Consider the following 26,144-nt stretch of genomic DNA (forward strand, 5'->3'; position numbering starts at 1 on the left):
TGGTGAGTTTTTTAATAGCTCTCCATTACTCCGTTTTTGCAAAGAACTTCGTTAAATTGAGAGTCGTTGCCCTTATTTTTGCTCAAAACAACGACCTCAGAAATTCACCACCCATTAAAATCTGTGATGTTTTCTGCTGTTGTTGTTGCTGTTCTTGTTGTGTGTGCCACTGTTGAGTTGTGTTGTTGGCAAAAAACGACCACCACACAATTCGCATTCGCTTATCATTTTCGCCGTTTATTTGTGATTTATCAAATCAGTTCTGTGCTTAAGTTCGTCCATAGAGGTTGTCTCTCTTAAACTTCACACACTACGACGTGGAAGTTTATTAAAAAGAACATAGAGAAAAAAGCCGGTTAGTTTATTCGCTTGGAAACGGTTAAATCTATTGCAATTTTTAAAATAATTGTTTCTTAGAAAACAAAAAAAAATAATAATAATAAATGCAACGGCAATCTAATAACCCACCGAATACTGTAGAGAAAATATAACGCCAAATTGGATTTTAATTGTGTCTATTTTCATGATTTCGAATATTTATTGTTGTTGGCTTCCCTGTGTATGAGACAACGTAATCAGGTTGTTGTTACTCCTCCAAAAACGTATGACCTAAATTTTGGAAAAACGACTTCTGCCAGGGAGTCTGCGATTCGGCGAATGTGTGTGTGTGTGTGAGTGAGTGAATGTCTTTGGCAGTGGTAATATTTTGGCCATATTTTGAGTCCTTGCTCCAAACTCCCACTGCTGTTTAATAAGTGATATTTCGTTCGACATTTCTGTGGCGCACACATCCAACCCCTGGTGTTGTATGTCCAGTCCGTGTGCCATCCAGCCAGTGTACTTTATTTATAAGCGGAAGGAATATACTTACATGTCCCATGGTATGTGTACGTTTTCTTTTAAATAATGTGATTACGTGCCGGTGAACAAGTGAGTGTCAGTCAGTCAGCCAGTCACATTTTTCATACATTTGCAGCGCTGTAAAAACCCATCATTCACATCCTTGCCACGAAACAAAAAACGGAGGGAAAAAAAATACAAAGTCACGTGTCATAAAAAGTCATTTAAATTTATTTATTTTAAATGTGTTCTTGTGTCGTGCTGAAAAAAAAGGATGTACGATTGATTGAATTATATGGTGTGAAAAAAAGTTCGTAACAAAATCACTGAAATTAATCAATTGATGTGGGTGTGTACGTGAATATAAAAGGAATATCGAAAGTTGTTTTTTTGAAAACAAAAATAATATTTAATGGTAAGTGGAAAAGTATGTTCATTGTTGTAATTTTTTATGTATGAAAATATTTTTATAAACTACATAAATTGAAATCTATATGTGCACCATCATAGTCAATAATTCTGTATTGTGATTCATATTATCGTAGTGCTTACATGTACTTAGAAATAGGGCTGTCATGTTCAGATATAAATTTTTTGTAAATTAAAATTTTCAAATTAAAGTCCATTTTTAAAGGGATGCCAAGTTGTTGTTTCCAAGTTTAAAAAAAATATATAAATTAGTTATTTTCATTCGGAACGAATTTTTTTACTTCTCACGTTTGGGGAACGAAAAAATGACCGAAAATGTGTCCGAATGCACCCTAATAATATTTAGGAAACATTTTTCGCGATTTAGTATATGACTTTCTCGTAGCACGGCACTGGATTGAAAACAAAGTAGAGAAGATAGGATAAGATTGGTTTAATGCGAAGCGATATCCATACGTAAAATCGAAAGAATACAAAAGAAAACAGATTTCTATGTTTATACCCTTCGCCATAGTATGGAGGGTACATTAAGTTTGTCAGTCCGTTTGTAACACCTCGAAATATACATTTTAGACCATACAAAGTATATATGTTTTTGATCAGCATAAAATTCTATGTCGATTTAGCGATGTCCGTCCTTCTGTCCGTCTTTCTGTCTATCCGACTGCTGAAATTACCCTGGCTTCTGAACGAAATGCAGTAGGTTAATAAAATTCTACTCAGATGTATTTAAGGTCTTCAAGATTTTTTGAAATTTAAAATGGGCCAATATCCCGGTACCATAGCTCCATGCTTTGGTATAGCCGACATAAAGCTACACCAGAAGATTTAAGGTGATTTGGTTGATTTAGTCGAAATTGTCCATGTAGGTTCAAGTTATAGAGGTCTACGTTTTTGTATAGCCTCTATAAAATGGTACATCCCTACATTCGGTATATTGAGGATATTAGCCACACATTTCATCAGAATTATTTCAAACTCGGAACTTTTAGTTCCGATGACAAATAATTGCCAGAGTCTATATTGTGAGGGCTTCATCTACACTTTTCTACAGAATTATGTCAAATTTGATATTTGGAGTTGGTAATACGCTCCGCCTTCTTTGGCAGATAATTGGTTACAGAGGTCCACGTGTATTAATAATTTGTAAAGAATATAGGTTAATACTTAATTATAGCTTATACGGGCAGTGTCGTTATGTGGTAGCTATATATGTGATTTAAATCAAATCTGGCAAGGAAATGACAATAATCGGGTGATGCCTATTAAATAATGACCTACACCACGACGCACTCTTAGCAGTTCTACATGAGTAGCTATTACAGCCTTGAAGCGGTTAAACATTGAAATCGGATGGCAATTTTCTGACAAAGGAACATGTACCCTTTACGATCCCCAAGTACCAAGCTTAAAGTTATTCCGATAAAAAAGTGTGGCTAAAATGGTGAAAATGGATATTGGGATGCACATTTATAGGGTTATACTAAGACGTGGAACTGAATTGGATTTTTTTATTACCCATTTCGACTTGGAAATAATAAATTTAAAACGATTCAGTTGAAAATTATGACACAAATTATAAGGCAGGGTCTTTTTCTACATACTGGGAATATAAACTGCCAATTTAAAACAAATTCAATATAAAATAGTGACTAGAACAACAAACACACCACGTTTTTTAATACAAAAAAAAAAAAATGGCCAATATTCAGTACCAAAACACATATTAAGCCCTCTTGAGGAGAATTAATGAATCTCTTTAAAATACTGGGTGAATGTTATACTTCTTAAAAAATCATTCAAAATATCAAGGTTCGTTATCACATTTTCAATTATTAAAAATTGAAATAATATATTACTTTATAATTTAAATTTCGGGTAAGGCTACTAACCTATATTTACGCTCTCTGCGATGTCTGTGAGCATAAATGTAATGGTCAATCAATGGTCAAAAGTGTCCTTTTTATGTATATGTGATTTATCCTCGGGGTAAAATTTTGGTATTTTTCACACAAAAGTTATGACCCATTTCACCCGCTAAATATTATACGATGATCATCCTAAACGAGCCGATTCGTCCTGACACAAGACACTTACACTACGAAAAACTACGCGTTCATTGACTTGTAAAACAACTAAAAAACAACAACAAAAAAAGCCGAAGAACTTTGTGAACCTCTTTAAAAATATAGACCTCTATTCGAAAAATAACCCTAACTCAATTTAAAATTGAATAACGATAGAGCCGTATATGTGACCTGCACTTAGACAGAGAAAGACAAGTAGCTAGACCGACTTAGCTCGGCGAGTATTTCGAAATTATATAGTGCACAGATTGTGCATGAAATTCCCAACGCCTTTGGGCAATTTGGCCAAAACCTTTACAACCTAAATCGGATCAATCTGAGAAATGTATCCTCAAAATACTTAAAATTAGGTACTACCATTGTATGGTGCCTATGAAAAAACGTGAACCTATTTTCACCATATTCTCCGAGAGAAGTATGTAGCCCTCCTGAAATTTCAATATCAAATGTTACTCATTTCCCTTCGTAAAATGTGAAGCGTTGAATCTAAAGCTACCGAATATTTAGAGGAATGTCTAAACCATAGATGCTCAGAATTTAGAAATGTATTGCCGTACCTCTATATAGTATGATCCCTTAAAAAATTATATTGAGTGTCATTTTTACTATATTTTTGTTAAACATCTTCTGTTGGAAAGTTTTTGCCGAAATAAAATGTAAAACATGGCCACAACATAAAAAATATTTGAAATCGGAGTTATCCTTACAAAGGGGTGGACCAATATGATCCATTTCCTGTATCAATAATTCTTAATTTAATTCAAGGATCTCTATTATTTACCTCTCTCTCTCCATTGACCTCTTTGGCAAGCAAACACGATTATTTTGTCTTTTTTCTTTCTGTTGCGGTGTAAGTTCTTGAACTTTTCGGAATCTCAATGGCTTTACCCCGAGCTCATTTTTCAATATTTGCCGAGTGGAATATTGCGATATGTTCTGCTCAGGAACCATTTTTTATTCACATTTAAATGCTGGAGTTCTGGAGTGCTCTAACAATAGCCACTTGTGGTTTTCCAGCTAAATATAAAGATATCACACTATCGCGCTTGAACTCCATCACGAATAACTTTTTTTCTGAAAAATTCTCTCCAAAATGCCATTGTACGCTTGTAAACAATATAATGAGCTGTAACTAGAATAATTTTAACAGCTGTCGGACGAGTGGCTTAGAAATGACAGCAGTCTGAACTTGGTTGCAGTTTTTTCATCTCGCCCTGTATTTTTGTCAAAATTTTAATCGCATCCGATTTTTTCATATTTGACAATTTTGATTTGTACATTTTTTAATATGTTTACACCCTTCAAAACCAGTTGTGGGTAATATATTCAGGTCGCAAATATCGTCCGATTCTCACGAAATTATGCATTGAAGTAGGGTTAGGGTCAGAATAGAAGCCTATTGTTTTGAATATGTATATTTAGGGGTTCAAATTGACCATAAAACTAAAAAAATGGATTTTGCAGTCGCTCTACGGGTCACAATTAAAAAACCAATAGTTACAGAATTTTGCCTATCGAGAGAGTTAATGACAAAGCATTTTGGAAACTGTTTTTTATGGAAAATCGAGTAAAGATAAGGCAAATGCCACTGTCAAAAACCAAAGGTAACATTTGTGCATAACTATATGGCATTATTACAAAAAATCGGCAAAACGAGTTTTGACCTCTGACCATATATCATGTCACATGGTCGGCCATGTTATAAGAAAATTTGCAGCGAAGACCGAAATTGGTGATATTTTTTAGTGTTACATATGAGGTTTACACATTTCTTTTCTTCAGAGACTCACAATGAAATTTTGTATAGAATATATCTCTCTTTGATACTTTGAAATAGAAAGAAAGATTTTGACTTTATATGGAAAAGTGTTAATTAAGCAGTTGATAATATAAACAATTTCGAATGAAATGCATAAATGCACATGGCCCTAAAATATGTTTTAGACCTACCTACAGTAGATTTTAATGGCAAATATTTTTTTAGATTTTTTTGACTTTTTGGCATTTTTTAACCATACTTAAAAAACGGACCACAAAGACCAATAATATTTGCGCTTTTATCTTCAATATTCCAGAATGCACATATACAAATAATCTTCGGATAATTAATAATTAATCCGAAAATGTTAAAAAAAAATTGGAGGAGGGGGGAATTTTAGGCTACTTTACTTTAAACTTTTAAAACATCAATACGCTTGCATTTTTAGCCCTTCTTTCACAATCTGTTGGATATTCTGCGTAATAATATTTTTGGGTTGCAAAGTGTAATTAAACTGGTAATTTATTTCTAAGATCTGCTAGAAATTATTGAAGAAACTTTGAACCTTAATTAGTAGTCATGCTTTTTTAGTAACAATGTTTAAAAATATTTCACTTATCCTTTATGTCCAAAACGGTACATTTTCTTAGGTCCAACTCACTCACACATTTTAAGGCATTGTACCCTATTTTATCTTTCTTCCATTTAAATTTCCTCTACTGTGGTAAATTTCATAAATATTTCAAAAGTATTGTTTTTCATGAAAACAAATCCTTAAGCGGAAAAATGGCATTTAAGTAAGCAAAACCCACTTGCAGAGAAACCTTCAAGTGTTTATTTTTGGCAAAATCCTTTGGTTTTAACTTGAAATCGGGTCATATGTACACGTGTATTTTGCAAATGAGACCGTAAGTATTTTAGAAAATACCTGTGGAAAAAAGTTTTTAGCTATTTCCAGAAATAGGAAACGCTAGGGTTATAACCTTTTTCTTAATCCAATGCCATATTATATTAAATATACATAAATTGAAAAAATAAATAAATTATGTGTATGCGTGTAACTTTTTGTTTGTGTGTAGGCTGTAACTTACATTTATGTAACCTGTTGCGAATTAATGAGGTGGCATTATCTGAGGGGAGGATAATGGGGAAATCTTTTGATATATTATACATGATAAAACACATAGATCTATTTCCATTATTATATATTGAGTACTACAGCCTATGACAAACATTTTTGTATGCAGGTCCATGTAATCGTATAGCCCCCATATAACGGTAGCTCCTGATATTCTGTATTTTGATGATTTCAGCAACATTATTCACCGGAATAGTTTCAAATTTCGTATTTGAAGTTCGTAATTGTTATTACAACCTATGGAAAAAATTTCGTATGCAGGTCCATGTCTTCGTATACCCCCCACATATGTTGCTATATATCCGATATCTTGGCTATCAGCATTCATATAACTGTCAAAAGTGAACAATTCATGTATTTTGTGATTCAATGGAATGTTTGTTTTTTTTTTTCACACAAAAGTTATGGTCCACTTCTGCCCTTTCTTTCCCCATACAAAATTCCGCGTCGATTGGTCTATAATTGTGACCTGCTAAGCAACTACAAAATCAAAGAACTATTTCTATTTTTAATCCTGTTCCAAGCCCCTATATAACGGTACCCCCCGATATTCGGTATTTTGATGATTTTACCAACATTTTTCAACGAAATTGTCTGAAAGTCCACACAAGGAGTTCCTTGTGGGTACTTTATACCTCGGCAGAGAATTGTCCACACAGGTCCACGATATCGTATAGCCCCATATAACGGTACCTCCCGATATTCGGTATTTTATGATTTGACCCACATTTTTCATCGGAATTGTCTGAAAGTCCACACAAGGAGTTCCTTGTGGGTACTTTATACCTCGACAGAGAATTATCTATATAGGTCCACAATATCGTATAGCCCCCATATAACGGTACCCCCGATATTTGGTATTTCGATGATTTTACCCACATTTTTCAAAGGAATTGTCTGAAAATCCACACAAAGAGTTCCTTGTGGGTACTTTATAGCTCGGCAGAGAATTATCTATATAGGTCCACAATATCGTATAGCCCCCATGTAACGGTACCCCCGATATTCGGTATTTTGATGTTTTTAGCCATATTTTTCAACGGAATGGTCACAAGGGGTTCTTTGTACACAAGGGGTTCTTTGTGAGCACTTTACCCCCCGACAGAGAATTCTCTACATAGGTTAACGATAACGTATAGCCCCCATATAACGGTACCCCACGATATTCGGTATTTTGATGATTTTAGCCACATTTTCGAATCATATTGTCTGAAAATCCACACACGGAGTTCCTTGTGAGTACTTTACACGCAGGCATAGATTTGTCTTTATAGGTCCACAATATCGTATATCCCCCCATATATCGACACCTTCCTATATTAGATATTTTAAAGATTTTAAAAGAATTTTTATTGGATTTTATTTTTTTGAAAATTTTCTAATTCGTTCCAAAAGGTGGAGGGTATTCAAAGTTCGGCCCGGCCGAACTTACTGCTTTTTTACTTGTCTGTACTAGGCTGTAGTATGCGTTACGAACTTCAAATAACAATTTTGAAACTATTCCGCTAAATAATGTCGCTAAAATCATCAAAATATCGGGAGGTAACGTTACAGGGGGCTATAATAAGACGTGGACCTACATGGCACAAACTTAATATACAAATAAACTTAATATACCCTCCATTCTATGGTGGAATGTATAAAAAATGTAAAAAGTATGGCGTTTGACTTCGTTGCATTTTTATTCCCTACACCACATAGTGATAAGGGTATTATGTCTTTGTGCATTTGCTTGTAACATGGAGAAGAAAACGAGATAGACCCATAGTTCCTTTTGGTGATCAGCAGAGAATCACATTTTAAGTCGATTTATGCATGTGCGTCCGTCCGTCTCTCCATGTATTTTTGTAAACAAAATGCAGGTCGCATTTATTATTCGATTGAGGTGAAATTTTCTAAATAACATTTGTTTGGCTCAAGGACGAATCTTATTGAAATTGGTGAAAATCGGTCCATATATATCTTTATCCGATTTTAAGTTTCTTGTGCACCACATGGTTAATATCAGTCCAAATAGTGTGAATTTTGCTACATCCGACCGAATTCAGCCTACAAGTATGTGCTTCAAATTTGGTGGAAATCGATTGAGATATAGCTATAGATCCCATATATATCTTCATCCGATTTTAGGTTTCTTCTACACCAAATGGCTAATATCAGTCCAAATGGTGTGAATTTTGGCACTTCAGATTGAATTTATTATAGAAATAAGTACTTTAAATTTGGTGCACGATACAAGAATAATATTTGGTATCAGATATCAGATGCAGCCAAGAAATGGCTGTTTTCAATTTTATGAAGATCGGCTCAGATTTGGATATAGCCTCCATATATATCATTATTCGATATCAGGTTCATTGTGCACCAAATATCTAATATTAGCCCAAATGGAGTGATCTTTCGAAATTCAAACGAGTTTAGCATAGAAGGAAGAATTTTAAATTTGCTCCCATATATGTGTTTCATCCGATTTGTTTGTTAAATCTCCAACTTTCGGAATATGCACTCTACCATAATGATATTTTGTAACAGATATGTCATAGAGCTCAGAAATTGCAATATAAACCTTTATTTTACGAGAGTTTTACTAAAAATGCAAGGTGGTGTAGGGTATCATATAGTCGGCCCCGCCCGACTTTTGAGCTTTCCTTACTGGTTTTTATCTCACCATGTATACAATGTTCTGCCACCGCAGCTAGAACTCATTATGAACTACAAATACCAATTTCTGGACAAATCCGTGGAAAAATGTGGCAAAAATCACCAAAACATATCTGGAGGTACGGTTATATGTAGGCTATACCAAAACGTGGACGTATATATACTATGTTCCACCGGAGCTAGAATCCAATATGACCTACAAATACCAATTTTTAGACAAACCCGTAAAAAATGTGGGGATAATCATCAAAATACCGAATATCGGGAGTTACCGTTATATGGCGGCTATACCAAAATGTGGACCGATATATCTCATTTTCAATACCAACCATCCTAGACATAATACAAATTGTTCTGCAAATTTTAAAGTTGCGCTTAAAAATGTAGGCTGTATCGTGATTTCAACAGGCAGATGCTGATTATGCTGATTGTAAATAATACGACGGTTATCAACAAAATTACATCGCCGGGTTTTTAAATTTATATCATGGTTGTTCGAATATGAAATATGATGATGAGAACTTGAATATTTTTTATAAAAAGGGATAATATTTCAAAAACCTAACACTATAAATATTCTGCGAAAATAACAATTATTTTCCCATTTCCCAATACCCCCAAGAATATATTTTTATACCCTACAACACTATGTGTTGGGGGTATTATAAGTTTGATTGGGCCAAAAAATAATGTAACACCTCGAAATATTGGTTTCCCAAATAGGAAAGTATATATGGGTCTTCCCAGCTCGCCGAGCTGAGTCGATGTAGCTATGTATGTCCGTCCGTCCGTCTGTCCATGTTAATTTGTAATCAAGCTACAGGTCGAAATTATGAACCGATCCTCACGAAATTCAAAATGGAGATTGGATTAGGGTCAGAATAGAACTCTATTGTTTTTGGAGATGATAGCACTATATTTAGGGGTTGAAATGGACCGAAAACAGAAAATTTTCCAGATTTTGGAGTTACTCTATAGGTCACAATTATGAACCAATCGACGCGAAAATTTGCATGGAGTTAGAATTTGGGACTGGGGAGAAACCTACCATCGGACAATAATTAGCGGGTAAAATAGACCCTAACTTTTATGTTAGAAAATAGGAAAATTTCCACTAAACCGCGAATATTTTTAATCCCAGCCAAATCACAAATACATTAAAAGATCACTTCTGACCATTACTGTGATGCTAATAGCCAAGGAATCGGATATATAGCAAAATAGGTACAATATATATGTAAAAGAATTGATCTTATTTATTCTGCTTATAAATCAAGAACCGCTGGGCCGATTTTCACAATTCAAAACAATTCGGAATGGTCTCTTGCCAGAAAAGGATAAAATCCAAGAAAATCGCGGGATAATATACCAATAAAAAAGTTATATCTTTTGTTTCATTTTTTCCATTTTTGTCATAGTTTTTTATCGCATGCGATTTTTTCAATTTGACTTACAATTTTGAATTTTAAATTTTCTAATGTTTTTTACACCCCGCAACACCCTTATAGTGCGATGCTCAGGAAATTTGAAATGAGGTTAGTGTCAAAATTAAAACCTATTGTGTTTGAAGATATACATTTTAGGGGTTCAAATGGACCAACAAATTAAATTTTTGAAGTCTTTCTGCAGGTCACAATTAAAAACCAACCGACACGGAATTTTGAATGAGATGAGAGTTAAGTGCAGGGAACCATTTTGGATGACCATTGGATTATATTTAGCTGTACAATGGACCACAACTTTCGTGTGAAAATTTTTTTTGAATACCTAACAACAAGATGGAGTTCGTAAATATTCTGGAAATGTCCCCTGTCAAAAGGCTAATGATAGGGCTCGATGACATCATATCAAAAACGAAGCTACCAAAATGGATTTGGACATAAGGGACGTTTTAACATATTGTAGTGTTGAAGGGTATCACATGGTCGGCCCCGCACGACTATAGCCTTTGCTTACTTGTTTTTTTTTTTTTTCAAGTTTAGAATAGTTGGACTTTGCCGAACTTATTTACATTTTTAATTTTTACTTGTTAATATCTATACATTCCTGGCGTTTGTGGAAGATTTAAACTTTTGAAGTCGTCTGGACCCTAAGGCAGAATATATTGAGAAATCAATTTGTAGAATATTTTGACTTGCTTCGATCCTATTTAAAGGGATTATAATCTTATTCAGAAAACGCTAGAAACCCCCTTTATGACTTGCTTGCTTGTTGACCAAAAAAATCCTCGTATTGTTATATTTAATATGGCTGAAGGCCACATACTAAACTTAACGATGTACAAGGAATCCTAATCCGAAAATTTAAAAAAAAAATATGCAGAAGAGGGACCTTGCCCGCTCTATTTAGGTAACTTTGTGATGTAAACTTTCAAAACGACGATACACTTGCCTTAAATTATACTTTCATAATGGATTTCTTTAGTAATTTTATAAAGAATTTTGATATTTTGAATAGTTATTTTAAGTACTCCAATAATAGATCCTAATTTCATGAGAATTTCGTTCATTCTTTCGAATCAGATTTCTAAAAACTACCGTAAATGATAGTGTTGTTCGGCTATCACTTTCTAAAATTACATCACTGTTTTTAGCCCTTAGATCATGGTTGTTCGAATAGGTTTTTTTTTAAAGGAAATATTAAAAAAATCTAACATTCTAAATATTCTGCAATATAACAATTATTTTTCCATTTTCTAATCCCTCCAAGTATATAATTTTTTCTTCTAATTTAAATACTCTTTACAATTTAAACACAATAAAATATTCTTTTTTAAAATTTTACTTCGAACATCACTCATTGCTTTCTACATACAAACATGCATAAATAAATACATATGTCTTATCACATCATTTTAAACTTGTTCGAATATCATCCAGATAATGATACTGCTGCTGCTGCTATCTATCCTTATGTTATTTAAATCCCCAAATAAGTACAAATTCCCATAACAACCACATTCAAAAGTTTGCTTTGCTTTGGCGCTTGAAAATGTCTTCTTCTTCTGCTTCTTCGTCTTTGTCGTCTTTAATACAATTATTGTAAGAACAAATCTGACAAATCCCATTCTAAGTGCACATCTTTTTCATTCATCTTCTACTTTAAATATTGTTAAAGTTTCAAAACACATGAGAATTGTCCGGGACAGGAGTATTGGATGTGGATTCTCCCCCTCAAACAATAGAAATCTCTGTGTGTATGGATGTATTAGTAAATAGACGGATTTAATTTACTCCAAATATACCTTGAGGATAAATAAACATCGTTTGAATTAGTAATAAGATATAGAACTGTTGTTGTTGATTGATGCTACTGCTACTGCTTCTGCTGTTGCTGCTTGTTGTTCGTGGAAGTAGAAAATATGATATAAGCTTCTAATTAGAAAATCTTTTACTCTGCAGAGATTAATTTCCTTGAACAATTGTTTTGGGAAATATTTGTGCTATTCTCGGAGATTATTAAACAATTAAATTTTTTAAGAAAAATTGCAAAATTAATGCTATTAAGGAACATTTTTAATTACTGTATTTAAGAAGTAATTAAAATGAATAACAACATTTTATTTTTATTGTCAAAGTCAAAGGATATTTTTAATGGAAAGTTTTTAATTCATTAGAAGCATATTTTATTTGGAAAATAAACAAATACCACATTGAAGTTGACAGATTGATTTAATTAAGCTAATATACACAAGGTTACGGGAATATTTTTAAATATGTTATTGCTTTCTGTGGTTTTAACAAAATTGCTAATTTTAAGAAAAAAAAAATATATAAAATTTTTTTGGGTGTTTGCTTGTTAATTTCAGCTGGTTTCGGTACTTCCTTAACAAATACATACAGGGTGAAATGAAAAAACTGCAACCAAATTCAGACTGCTGTCATTTTGAAGCCACAGCTGTTACAATTATTCCAGTGACAGCTCATTCTATTGTTTACAAGCGTACAAAAGCATTTTGTTGAGAATTTTCCAGAGAAAAAGTTATTCGTGATGGAATACAAGCGTAATAGCGTGATTTCTCTATATTTGGCTGCAAAACCACAAGTGGCTATCGTTAGATACACTCCAGCATTTAAATGTGAATAAATCTTTTGTATCTCGTACCATCGTTCGTTACCGTAATACTGGTAGCGTAGCCCGACGTCAAGGAATTGACGAAAGAAAACAGCAACATCAGCAGAAATGATCGAAACCCGTGTCGCAGTGGCCCAAAAATGGCTCGAGAGCTGAACATTTCGCAATCATCCATTCGGCAAATATTGAAAAATGAGCTCGGGGCATAGCCATTGAAATTCCAAAAAGTACAAGAACCGGGAATGGGCCAAAATACCGCAGAGCAACATTCTGGCAGCATGTGGTGTTTTCATTGGTCGTTAGAAGGCCATAATTCGTGCCAGAGGTTACCAATTCGAACAAAGCTAGACTTATTCTTAAATTTGATGATATTTCCGACATTTTTTACTTTCATTAAATAAAATTAAAGAAATGTAAAAAATATGGCGTTTGACTTTGTTGCAGTTTTTTGTTTGTATAGGATGCTCCTGATTTCAAGAATTTCGAAGGTTCTGACCATATGTACTATATTTTGCTAAGAATGATGTTTTTTTTATTTTGAGTTTCACGCCTCCCCAGATCACTTTCCAAACCAATTTGGTATGATTTGTGACAAATTTTTTAGAACTGTTGTTTAATTTTGACTTAAAATTAGTATAGAAGTATAAAATTACCGAATATGCACGATTTCCAAGGAATTTTAATCCGAAAATTAAAAAAAAAACCAGGTAAAAAAGCTGTAAGTTCGGCCGATCTTTGAATACTTTCCACCATTTGTAACGATTTTGCCAATTTTCAAAAAAAAAAAAAAATAAATAAATAAATAAATAAAATCCGTTAAAAATTCTGTTAAAATCTTAAAAATACCGAATATAGCCGTTATATTAGGGTCTATACAACGACGTGGATCCGCATAGGCAACTTTTGTCATAAACCATCACATTATTCAATTGCGAAACTTGAATAAAAAATCGGAGAATAATGTAGCTAAAATCATCAAAATTCCGAATATAGGGAGGTACTGTTATATTGGGGCTATATGAAGACGTAGACATGTACAAAAAATCTCCTGTCATAAGCAGTAGCATCCATTACGAACATCAAATACCAAATTTGAAATAATTCCGATGAATATTGTCGCTAAAATCATCAAAATACCGAATATAGGGAGGTACCGTTATATGGGGGCAATACGTCCTAGGCTGTAGTGTTCATTACGAACTGCAAATACCAAATTTGAATCCGGTGAATAATGTCGCTAAAATCATCAAAATACCAAATATCGGTAGGTATTGTTATATGGGGTTATACGAAGACGGGAACCTGCACAGATAATTTTGTGTAATAGGCTGTAGAATCCATTACGAACTTCAAGCACCAAATTTGAAACAATTCCGGTTAATAATGTAGCTAAAATCATCAAAATACCGAATATCGGGAGGTACCGTTATATGGGGGCTATACCAAAACGGGGACCTGTATGGTCCATTTTAAATACCAAAAGTCCTGCAGACAGAATATACATTTGAGTAACATTTTATTAACCTATTCGGAAGCCACAGTGATTTTCACAGACGGATGGACATCGCTAAATCGACATAGAATTTTAAGCTTATCATAAAATGTATATTTCGAGGTGACAAACTTAATATACCCTCCATACTATGGCGGAGGGTATAAGAAATAAATACAAAAACTTAAAACGGTAAAAATCCTTAAAACTCCCAACACTGGTGAGAGAACAAAAATCGAAATCCGTTAATGTGTACCATTCCATGGAGGCTACACATTAACGGATTTCAATTTTTGTATTGAAGTAACGCCCTCAATGAGAATACTAAATCCCAAATTATAGCTGATTAGGTCGCCAAAAACTTTTGCACCGATATCGAATTTGTTACACGGATGCGAATAAGACAAAAAGCTGCATTATAGATGATTGCCTTGGAAAATCAAACCTTAAAAGTACCTAAAACGGGTCAAAACATTATTTTCATATTTGTGATTTTCAATTTAAAAGATTTCTCCTCCCGCAAAAAAAGTTGCCCCTGTATTGATAAAAGCCAATTCTAGGATTTTTGTTTATTTGGGATACATATTCTAGTCGAATTTGCTGTACTTCAATATGTTTTAATATTAATGGGTAGAGAAAATCCACAGAAAAAGTTGCCCCAATATATGTCGTCCGCCATATCTTGTTTGGACGTTACAATGCATTTTGCCCAATCTTTACAGTTTTATGTCTCTGAAAAAAAAACTCCAGCTTGAGGTTTTATGCTCCCTGAAGTAATTTTGCCAGATTTTGAGGACATACACAATGAATATCAACGAGGTTTCAATAATACGACCTAAACGTTTGTTAACCAACTTGGGAAGCATTATATTACAGTATTTTAGAAGTTTATGACATTTTATACTTTTTCTACGTTTTATACAGGTATATGACGTTTACAACTTTCCGACAGTCCTAAAAAAACCTAAAAAACTGTCAAGCAGACCACCTCTGACCGTCACACGCTGCCCGAAAAACTCCGACACAATAGTCCAACGGATTGGTATCCGGAGATTTTGGGGGAGATTTGTGCGCTAAAAATGAAGCGAGGAACCTCATTTTTTTTAACTATTCTTGGGTGGCGCGTGCTGAGTGCGATGGTGCTGAGTCCTGTAGGAACGTCCAAGGTCTGCGGCCAAAATGTTCGCCTGCCCAAGGCCTTAATACACCCTCCAGAATATTTTCGCGATAATATTCGGCATTTATTCTGATGCCACGGTCGATTAATACGAGCGGAGAGAGGCCATCGGCTGTTATGGCGGCCCACACCATCACCATGGCTGGCCGAAGGAGTGGGCCGATATTGCCCATCTCCGAACTCGATCTAAGTTTGAAAAAAATATTACGATGTACCAAGTTTGGGCCAAATCGGATACTCCCTTTGAGAGTTATCGTGCGCACTAGCCAGCCAGACAGATAGACAAACGGACGGACGGACATCAATAGATCGACTCCAAATGTTCTGAAACGGATTTGGTCCAAAGAGACCTAGGGTCTAAAACAGTTATTTCAACTAGGAACGTTTTGACCGTATCAAAAGATATATACCCCCTGTAGCCATATGGCTGAGAGTATAAAAAAATAATATTTTCTGCCCAGAAAGAGAAGCAATAATAAATTTTGAAGAATTATAATTCGTATAAAATGTGATGTAAGAATCCATTTAGGCTTGGCGCATCTAAATATTTCTATCAACACAGGATCTGTTATAAAAACGGTAGAGATCGGACCATTTCTTTTGGTACCTTCCCCATAAAGGGTCAAAGTTTTGAATAATCAAAACATTTATAAAATCTTAAATAAGCATCAGATTCTGGAAAATAAGCATTCAACACTCTTCAAATTTCACACATACAAACATTTTAGCTAATACAATATCAGTTTACCAGTACCTCACTCGTAAAGGGTCACAATTCTGTCATAATTTGCGAAACAAGTAAGCGATTCTTTACAACATGCTATATTTAAATATATTTCTCTTTGCCAGAAACCTGAGATGAATATGAAATTTATGATTTTCCATAAATTGGATATAAACGTTCGATTTTCTTGTAATATTGCCTATACCAATGTTTTCATATGTATTAGATGAAGTATGAAAATGGAATACTTCCGTCAACCATATCTGGTACTTCACGCTAATTTTAATGCATTCAAAATTTATCACATATCCCGTATTTATATCATATTTATTTGGGTCCGACACGAAATGGCAAATATTGGTACATTCTTTCGGAAGGGGTTAAACATTTGAATAATCATAACAGAAATCAAAATATTTTTAATTAATCGTACATTGGCTGAGGGTATACATCTGTCGGCAAATCCGACAGACATTTTTTAGCTTGTTTCCAATCGATTTTGCTTTAACTTGGTGTCATTGGGCGTAGAACACTTCTTGGCATTAAATTGCACTGTAGGTCCATGTTCCTGGAAAGTGTCCATATATAGGGTGCTTCTGATTTCCCATATTTTGCGAAGAATGATAATTTTTTTGAGCCTCCCGCAGAAGATATTTAATAATAGTATTTATTTCTTAATAGCCCCTTTATATCCCAAGTTAACCTTCCCAACCAATTTGGTATGATGTGTGACAAATTTTTATACCCTACACCATATAGTGGTAAGGGTATTATGTGTTTGTGCATTTGTTTGTAACATGGAGAAGGAAACGAGATAGACCCATAGTTACTTTTGAGAACCTTCATAGAATCAATTTCTGAGTCGATTTATGCATGTCAGTCCGTCTGTCCGTCCGTCCGTCCGTCTGTCCATGTATTCTTGTAAACAAAATGCAGGTCGCATTTATTATCCGATTGAGATGAAATTTTCCAAACAATATTTTTTTGGCCCAAGGACGAACCCTATTGAAATTGGTGAGAATCGGATCACATTTAGATATAGCTCCCATATATATTTTCATCCGATTTCGGGTTAAATGTGCACCAAATGTCCACTATCAGTCCAAATTACCTGAATTTTGGCATACCCAACCGTGTTCGGCCTAGAAGCAAGTATATTAAATTTGGAGAAAATCGGTTCAGATATAGCTATAGCTCCCATATATATCTTTCATCCGATTTGATCTTTAAGTCCCTCACATTCCTACTATGCACTCCACAACCGTGATATTTGGTACCAGGTATTAGATGGAGCACAGAAATAGCTGTTTTAAATTTTATCGAAATCGGTTCAGATTTGGATATAGCTCCCATATATATTTTCATCCGATTTCGGGTTAAATGTGCACCAAATGTCCACTATCAGTCCAAATTACCTGAATTTTGGCATACCCAACCGTGTTCGGCCTAGAAGCAAGTATATTAAATTTGGAGAAAATCGGTTCAGAAACAGCTATAGCTCCCATATATATGTTTTATCCGATTTGGTGTTTAAGCCTCTCACATTCGTAATATGCACTCCACAAGAATGATATTTGGTACCAGATATAAGATACAGCCCAGAAATAGCTGTTTGTAATTTTATCGAAATCGGTTCAGATTTAGATATAGCTCCCATATATATCTTCATCCGATATCGGGTTAATTGTGCACCAAATGGCCGATATAAGTCCACATGGACTGCATTTTAGTACATCGGACCAAATTCAGCCTAGAAGCAAGTATATCAAATGTAGTGAAAATCGGTTCAGATATAGATATAGCAACCATATATATGTTTCATCCGATTTAGTGTTTTAGTCCCTTATATTCGTAATATTCACTCCACAACCGTGATATTTGGTACCAGGTATTAGATGGAGCACAGGAATAGCTGTTTTAAATTTTATCGAAATCGGTTCAGATTTGGATATAGCTCCTATATATATCTTCATCCGATTTCGGGTGACTGACCACCAAATGGCCGTAATAGCATCAATTTTGGCAAATCCGACCGAAACCTGCTTAGAAGCAAGTACAATAATTTTAGTAAAAATCGGTTCAGATATAGCTATAGCTCCCATATATATCTTTCATCCGATTTGGTCTTTAAGTCCCTCACATTCGTAATATGCACTCCACAGGAATGATATTTGGTACCAGATATCAGATAAAGCCCAAAAATAGTTGATTTTAATTTTATTAAAATCTGTTCCGGTTTGGATATGCCTCCCATATATATCTTCATCCGATTTCGTGTTAATTGTGCATCAAATGGCCAATATCAGCCCAAATCACCTGAATTTTCGTACATAAGACCGAATTCAGTCTAGAAGCTAATACGTCAAATTTGGAGAAACCCGGTTCAGAGATAGCTATAGTTCGTAAAATGCACGATAGAATTAGATAGATTTTGATTTTGTACCAAATATCTCATAGAGGTCTGAAATGCCCTGTATAAACCTTTTTACGAGAGCTCTACTAAATATGCATTGTGGTGTAGGGTATCGTATAGTCGGCCCCGCCCGACTTTTGAGCTTTCCTTACTGGTTTATGTTGGTTTCTTTGTAAAATTGATGAAGACATTATGTCCCTAATATGCACGTTTTCCAAGGAATGTTAATTCGAAAATTTCAAATAATGTGGAAAAGAGCCACTTCTACTGGGCGTTAATGAATCAGTTAATTAATAATACATGTAATATAAATAAATATTTTTCAAAAGTAGCATTCAAAATTCGTCCTTGATTGCAAATTATACCAAGCATTTCTCAGCACAAGTTTCATCCAAATGGCCTTGGTGTCATTTTAAATTTCATATTAAACTAAAATTTATTTACGGGACTTTTTTGTTTGTTTTGTTTATTTGCTTTTTTGTGGTGTTGTGTTAAGCGTTGAAACCAACCAACCAACGTCGCATATAGAGCACTAAACTGCGTTAAAATATCTGACAAGCTGTGAAAAAGACAATGCCACAATAAAGCAGAGCAGCAACAATAACAACAGGAGAGACGTTGTTCGTTCGAGCACTCGAAGCAGCACAACTGTGTGAAAAGTACATTTTGGATTATCACTATAGTGTCGTTGTTTTTGTTCTTTTTTTTTTCTTCTTCGCTACTGTCTTCGCAAAAAAAAAAATGGTTCTTCTTTGTTCCTTTCGTTCAGCTTAAGCTTGTCATCATTGTCTCTTCGCTTCTCTCTCTCTCTCTTTGCCAATAGTCAGCCATGCACTGTTTTTATAACATCCCAAAGCATTAAAGAAATAAATAAACGAAGAAAAATGAAAGTTGCAATAAAAAAGCGAAACAAAATAGAAAAAAAAAACACAAAACGCTGAAGAATAAACTTTTTTACCTCCCTGCCCGTGCACCAAATGGAAACGATATAAAATGTCTTGCAATGAAATAAAATAAAACACACGACGACACTTCAGTAAAAAGTCATTGAACAGCAACTGAGAAATGGTAGCCGAAAATAAGAAACAGAATGAGAAAAAATAACCGCGAACAATCTTGACAAAAAAAAACCGAGAAACTCGTAACAGGCGACATCAAGCCAGGATATCCACCAAAAAAGAATACTGGCAAAGCAGGCAAATCCAATTCAAGAGATGCGATTTGTTGCGATACAAGAAAGGCGAATAAAGTCAATTCGTGGTAGATTTTTGCAATTCAAAAGAATCAGCAGCATTCTATTGCCATTTTTGTCAACATTTTACTTGAGTCGAAGGAATAAATTGCGAGAGATTCGTTTGGCAAAGAAAAAAGTTCATTTTCATAAATAAATGTGAATTTCCACAAAACTTGACAGAGTTTGGTTAACATTTTTTGGTAAATATTACTTAAATAAATGTTGATAATATATTTCAATGAGTTGGGGTGTTGAAATAGTTGTTATTAGTAAAAGCTGATACAAATGGAAAGTATATATTTCTATAAAAGTGGAAAACGTTTGTACGTTTGATTTTTTGTTTGTACTTTATAGACTCAAAAACTGCTAAACAGATGTTCTTGAGACTTTTCATATATACTACAGCATCGCCTATGTAAATTTTTAAAATTCCACTGGGAACTGGAGATATAGCATCAGAATCGGAGGTATCTCCAGAAAATTTTGTTTTTGAATGCACATATCTATTGATCGTTTATAGATTCAGTCTTCGAATTTTGCGACGGAGACTTGGCACAAAATGAGCGACGGAATTTGGTACAAATATTATTTTCCCAAATTATATTGAATCGGTCTGATTTGGATATAGGTCCCATATATATTTTCGACCGATTTCGTTTATTTGATGAACCTAACCGATATGTATGAAATTTGTTGTGAGTGACGGGATTTGATCAGAAAATAAATTAGCCAAATTATATTGAAATTAGTTCAGATTTGCATATAGCTCACATATATATATATTTCGGCCGATTTCATGGATGTTATGAATCAAACACGATATAAATGTTCGATTTCAATGAAATTCAGAATGTGTAGCGAAAATTGTTTACAATAATAAATGTGAAAAATTAATTAGAAATCGGTTAAGATTTGGCCCATATATATTCTCGCTCGATTTCACATATTTAACCAAATACAATGGAAGATGTGACGGAACTTGGTTTAAAAGTAAATTTTTCCAAATTATATTGAAATCAGTTCACATTGGGATATGATTTTATTAAGAAGCTTTGACCCACAACGCCAACGTAAAAGGCTAACAGTAAACTAGTACACCACAATTTAGTTGAGTAAACGATTATTACGGGGAATAATGTTGCTAACTTGAATTCTATAATTGCAACAGAAATGCCACTCAACTTCAAAAATTTCCTGCACGAATGGCATTTGCTATGAAATTAATACATTCGAAGGACAAACGCATCGTGTATGTGGACTAAATTTGGCATGTTCCTGCTTTTCTCATGGTCAGGTGTTCCTGGCATGTTCACGCATTGGTAGACCGTGTTATTTGTTTGTTTACGTATTAAAGAATTAAAATAATTACGTTTTTTAAATTTTTGAATTTGTTTTTTTTTTTTTAATATTTGTCTATAAAATTTTGAATGCATATAAAATCAAAAGTGATAGCGAAGCGAAGCTTTAAAACCCAAAATCTTGGTAGTTAAAGAATTCATACTCGATACCAAATTTGTCTTCAGACCAGGCCATTCAATATCACGTGGTCTTAGAGACCTTTGTGACAAAGGTACTTAACAACCGGCAGATCATCATCGCATTTTGTTTAGATTTTGCCAAAGCATTTAACAATTGGCAAGACCCGATCACATATATTATATGAGATGCCCAGGCTTGAATTTTAATATTTGTAGACTGCTCACAAGTTTTCTTGCACAACGAAGTTTTGGGATTCGAGTTCATGAGGACCTTTCTTCAGAAAGGGCATTTGCTTCTGAATATGTAGATTATATATTTGTCGCTGAGACAGGAGCACATGCGGCGAACATTAACGCAGCGCCAGGCAGTATAAGCCAAATCTTATGATTAGAGGTCAACCAATTCAGACCACATTAAATATCTGGGCGTTACATGAACTATGATTTTGCTAGGCATATTTACTATATACCAAGGAAAGTTAGGGGCATGTATTAGACCTATAAACTCTATCGGTGGGCTAACTGTTTAGGTTAGATTACTTATCTACAAACAAGGGCATGGAGAATCAAATTCGGACTTTTTTATCCAAAAGTTGAAGTAATTCATTTTTTCTCCTACACCAATTTACATAATCGACTGGATAAACAAGCTCTCATTATTCTCATGTAATCTATCATTTTCCGGTTTCTGGAAATCCACTTTCATGTGTCTAAATGTATTGAAATTGAAGTACTTAACACTGTTGCCAGGATTTCATTGAAACGCAAGATCAGTGGCGATTTTGGCTTCTCTAAACGAACTTTCGAAAAGGATTGTAAAAGTTGAAATTTGTCCTTAAAACATATCACTGCAGTTTATATTATACAATCAATCAATTCATTTTCGGCCATATCGTCGTGGTTGGCTGGTAAGACTTTCATTGTTATGTTCTATAAAATCGTCTTTATATTGCCATTTTCTTCCCTCAATCTTGCGACGCGTTGCTAGTTTATTTGACTTCACAGAAAATACGTCTTTAGCAATTCATTAGCAAATCATTTAGTTCTTCAGTTACAAAATTCGGTTTATTGTGTCACCATGTTTGCGCCTTCCTTTTAATTTGCTCAACAGATGTGTCTTTGTCGTAGTCTCATTAAGCTTATATACTTCGTGGACTCCCCGGAATTGACGTAACCAAAAGTCGGGCTGAACACCGCAATCATAATCAGGGATGATATTCTTGATTATTTCAATTGTCGAATCTATTTTTCCATCATATCGATCGTCATTTGTAGTTTGTTTTTTTTCGCCATTGTTTTGGGTATTACATTGAAAACCCGGTTTTCTTTTTTATACCCTCCACCATACATAGTATGGAGGGTATATTAAGTTCGTCATTCCGTTTGTAACTCATCGAAATAATCATTTTAGACCCAACAAAGTATATATATACTTGATCAGCTAAAATTTTAAAACGATTTAGCCCTGTCCGTCCGTCCGTTCGTCCATCTTTTGTAATCACGCTACAGGCTAAACGAATAAAGGTAGAAAGCTAAAATGTTGCTCAGATCTCTCTTTTGTCTGCATGCAGGTCAAGTTCGAAGATGGGCTATATAGGTCTACGATATCGTGTATCCCCCATATAACGGTAGCCCCAGATATTCGGTATTTTAATGATTTTAGCCACATTTTTCAATGCAATTGTCTGAAATTCTACACAAGGAGTTCTTTGTGAGTACTTTATCCCTTGGCTGAGAATTGTCTATATAGGTCTACGATATCGTATATCCCCCATATAACCCGGATTTTGCATGAGGTAAGGGTTTAGGGTGGGACCGAAGTCTCCAATTTCGATGGTCATCGAATAATATTTAGCGTCTTAACTTTTATGAAAAATGTACGAAAATTTACATTAAACCGCAAATTCTTTTTAATCCCGATGGAAATACATGAAAATGTCCTTTGTGACCGTAACATTGATGCTGATATCCATTATATCAAAATATATTCAATCTATATATACCAAAGAAGGGATGTTAGTAAGACCGCCTATAACGCCAGAACGGTTGAATTGATTTCTACAATTCAATTCCAATTCAGGATAACCTATTGGCAGAAAAGATTAAAATCTAGAAAAATCGCCTAAAAATATGCCAATAAAAATGTGAATATTTTTATTGATTTTTTTTTTTTTTGTGATATTTTATACTCTACTCCACTTAGTGGTAAGGGTACTATATCTTTGTGCATTTGTTTGTAACATGGACCAAAAAGCGAGATAAACCCACAGTTACTTCACATAGAATCACTTTCTGAGTCGATTTATGCTATATAGCCCCCATATATGTATATCTTCAACCGATTTTACGTTAGTTGTGCACCAAATGACCAATATCAGTCCAAATGACCTGAATTTTGGCATATAGGACCGAATTCAGTTTAGAATCAAGCTATAGCTCCCATATATATGTTTCATACGATTTAATGTTTAAATCCCTTTCGTAATATGCACTTTATAATAACAGTATTCGGTACCTGATATCTTATAGAGCTGAGAAATACCTCTACCAAATTTTATCGAGATCGGTTGAGATTTGGATATAGCTCTCATATATATAGTTATCAGATTTCTAGTTTATTGTGCACCATATGCTTATATTAGCCCAATTAGAGTGAATTGTGGCACTTCCGAACGAATTCAGCCTAGAAACAAGCACTTCAAATTTGGTGAAAATCGGTTCAGATATAGCTACAGCTCTCATACATATGTTTCATACGACTTGGTGGTTAAGTCCCTCAAATGCACAATCAAATGCACTCCACAACAATGTTCTTTGGTGCCAGATGTCAAATAAAGCTCAGAGATAAGTGTTTCAAATTTTGTCAAGATGGATTCAGGTTTGGATATAGCTCCCATATGTCTTTATCCGATTTCAGGTTTATTGTGCACCAAATGAATTGAAATTTGGCACTTCCTACGGAATTCTCTGCCAAATGTTATCGAGATCGGTTCAGAATTTTCTATAGCTTCGATATACATCTCCATTCGATTTTACGATTATTGCTCACCATATATGTAATATCAGCCCAAATAGAATAGCAGTTTTAAACCCTAGGTCTCTTTGGGCCAAATCCGTTTCAGTATATTTGCAGTCGATCTAGCGATGTCCGTCCGTCCGTCTGACTGGCTGGCTGGTGCGCACGATAACTTCGGAGGGAGCATTCGATTTGATCCAAACTAGGTACATATTATTGTCAAATTTAGATCGAGTTTGGAGATATCGGCCCACTCCTTCCTCCTTCTACCTCCTCCACAAAATGTCAACATTTTCAAAGAAAATAATTTGCACATCCTAATATTTGCATCAGTGCTACGTCAGGTGCGAAAATGGACACTTGACCTCCCCACAGAGGGTCAATATTTTGAATAATTATAACTCTTATAAAATGTGATGTAAGAGCCCGGTTGTCTTCAAATTTCACACATCACAATATTTTTCTTGACCCAAGGTGTGATGTGACCAGGCGTGGTCAGACAACTCCTGCTGGTATCTCCCCCACCAATTTAGAATATCCATGAATGCCAAATGAACATACGTTTCCGTTCATATTTGGTACATCTCAGTGTATCCATCAAAGCATGATGTGTTATAAAGATGGTAGAGATCGGACCATTTCTTCTGGTACCTCCCCCACATAGGGTTCATGATTTTGGAAAACAAAACGCTGAAAGAAATCGAAATAATCATCCAACACACGCAATTTTGCTAACACAAGATCCATTGTGAAGAAGATATATATTTGCGAACTCCTTCTTGTACCTCACCCACTAAGGGTCAACATATTCAGTACTATTATCTGTCATAACCTGCGAAACAAGTTAGCGATTTTTCCATAAATTATTACATATCTCATATGAGGTGAAGGAAGTAAGGCTATATTAATATCATATTTATTTAGGTCTGATACGAAATGGACAATCTTGGCCCATTCCTTCGGAACCTACTCTATAGAGGGTCAACAATTTGAGTAATCCTAACAAAATATAGTTAAATAGTCGAACATTGGCTGAGGGTAAACATCTTTGGTCGTTTGGCAAAACCGACTGATACATTTTAACTTGCTTCACTTCTAATTTTCATAGAAATCTGACAATCCAGGAAATGGGATTTAACAATCATAAAATTTACTACCCTGATGATTCACCACAATGGCATTTCAAATTAACCTCCTACTTAAGAAAAAAAATCCAACACAATAAAACAAATCTTCTCTACTTGAAAATTGCAAAATTTTAAATTTATTTCATTTTTAGTTTCTTTGCTTTTTTGGGTCACTTTTACATGGAAATCGCATAAATTTTGCATAACCACTTTCTGTGCTACTTAAGCTAAAAGATTTTTCTTCTCGTTTTTTTCTTTTTTGTCATAACTGTGTGTTTCTATACATGGAGCTAGATTGGTACATAGAGAGAGAGAGACGTATCTACTCGTATATACACTGACACATACACATACCTACAAACATAAATATAAATGCAAAAAGCTAACAAGTTTCTCCATTACGGTGTACCTTAATCCGATTGTAAAAACCCTGATAGATAGAGGCAAAGGGGGAAAAAAGAAAATGACGGAACCTGGGCTCTAGCGGTAGCAGTT

The 26,144-nt window shown here is 34.5% G+C and overlaps 1 protein-coding gene across 1 annotated transcript in view; it reads left to right on the top strand.

Moving 5' to 3' along the window:
- The first annotated feature begins 279 nt into the window (after positions 1-279).
- The window catches only part of LOC101901663 (uncharacterized), a 145,044-nt gene continuing 119,179 nt past the window's right edge, over positions 280-26,144 (top strand). Inside the window, exon 1 of the mRNA XM_059131406.1 lies at positions 280-1,255. The gene's annotated coding sequence lies outside the window, so the exon portion shown is untranslated. The remainder of the gene's footprint in view (positions 1,256-26,144) is intronic.

Source organism: Musca domestica, unplaced genomic scaffold (assembly GCF_030504385.1).
Source record: "Musca domestica strain aabys unplaced genomic scaffold, Musca_domestica.polishedcontigs.V.1.1 87, whole genome shotgun sequence".
Lineage (NCBI taxonomy): Eukaryota > Metazoa > Arthropoda > Insecta > Diptera > Muscidae > Musca > Musca domestica.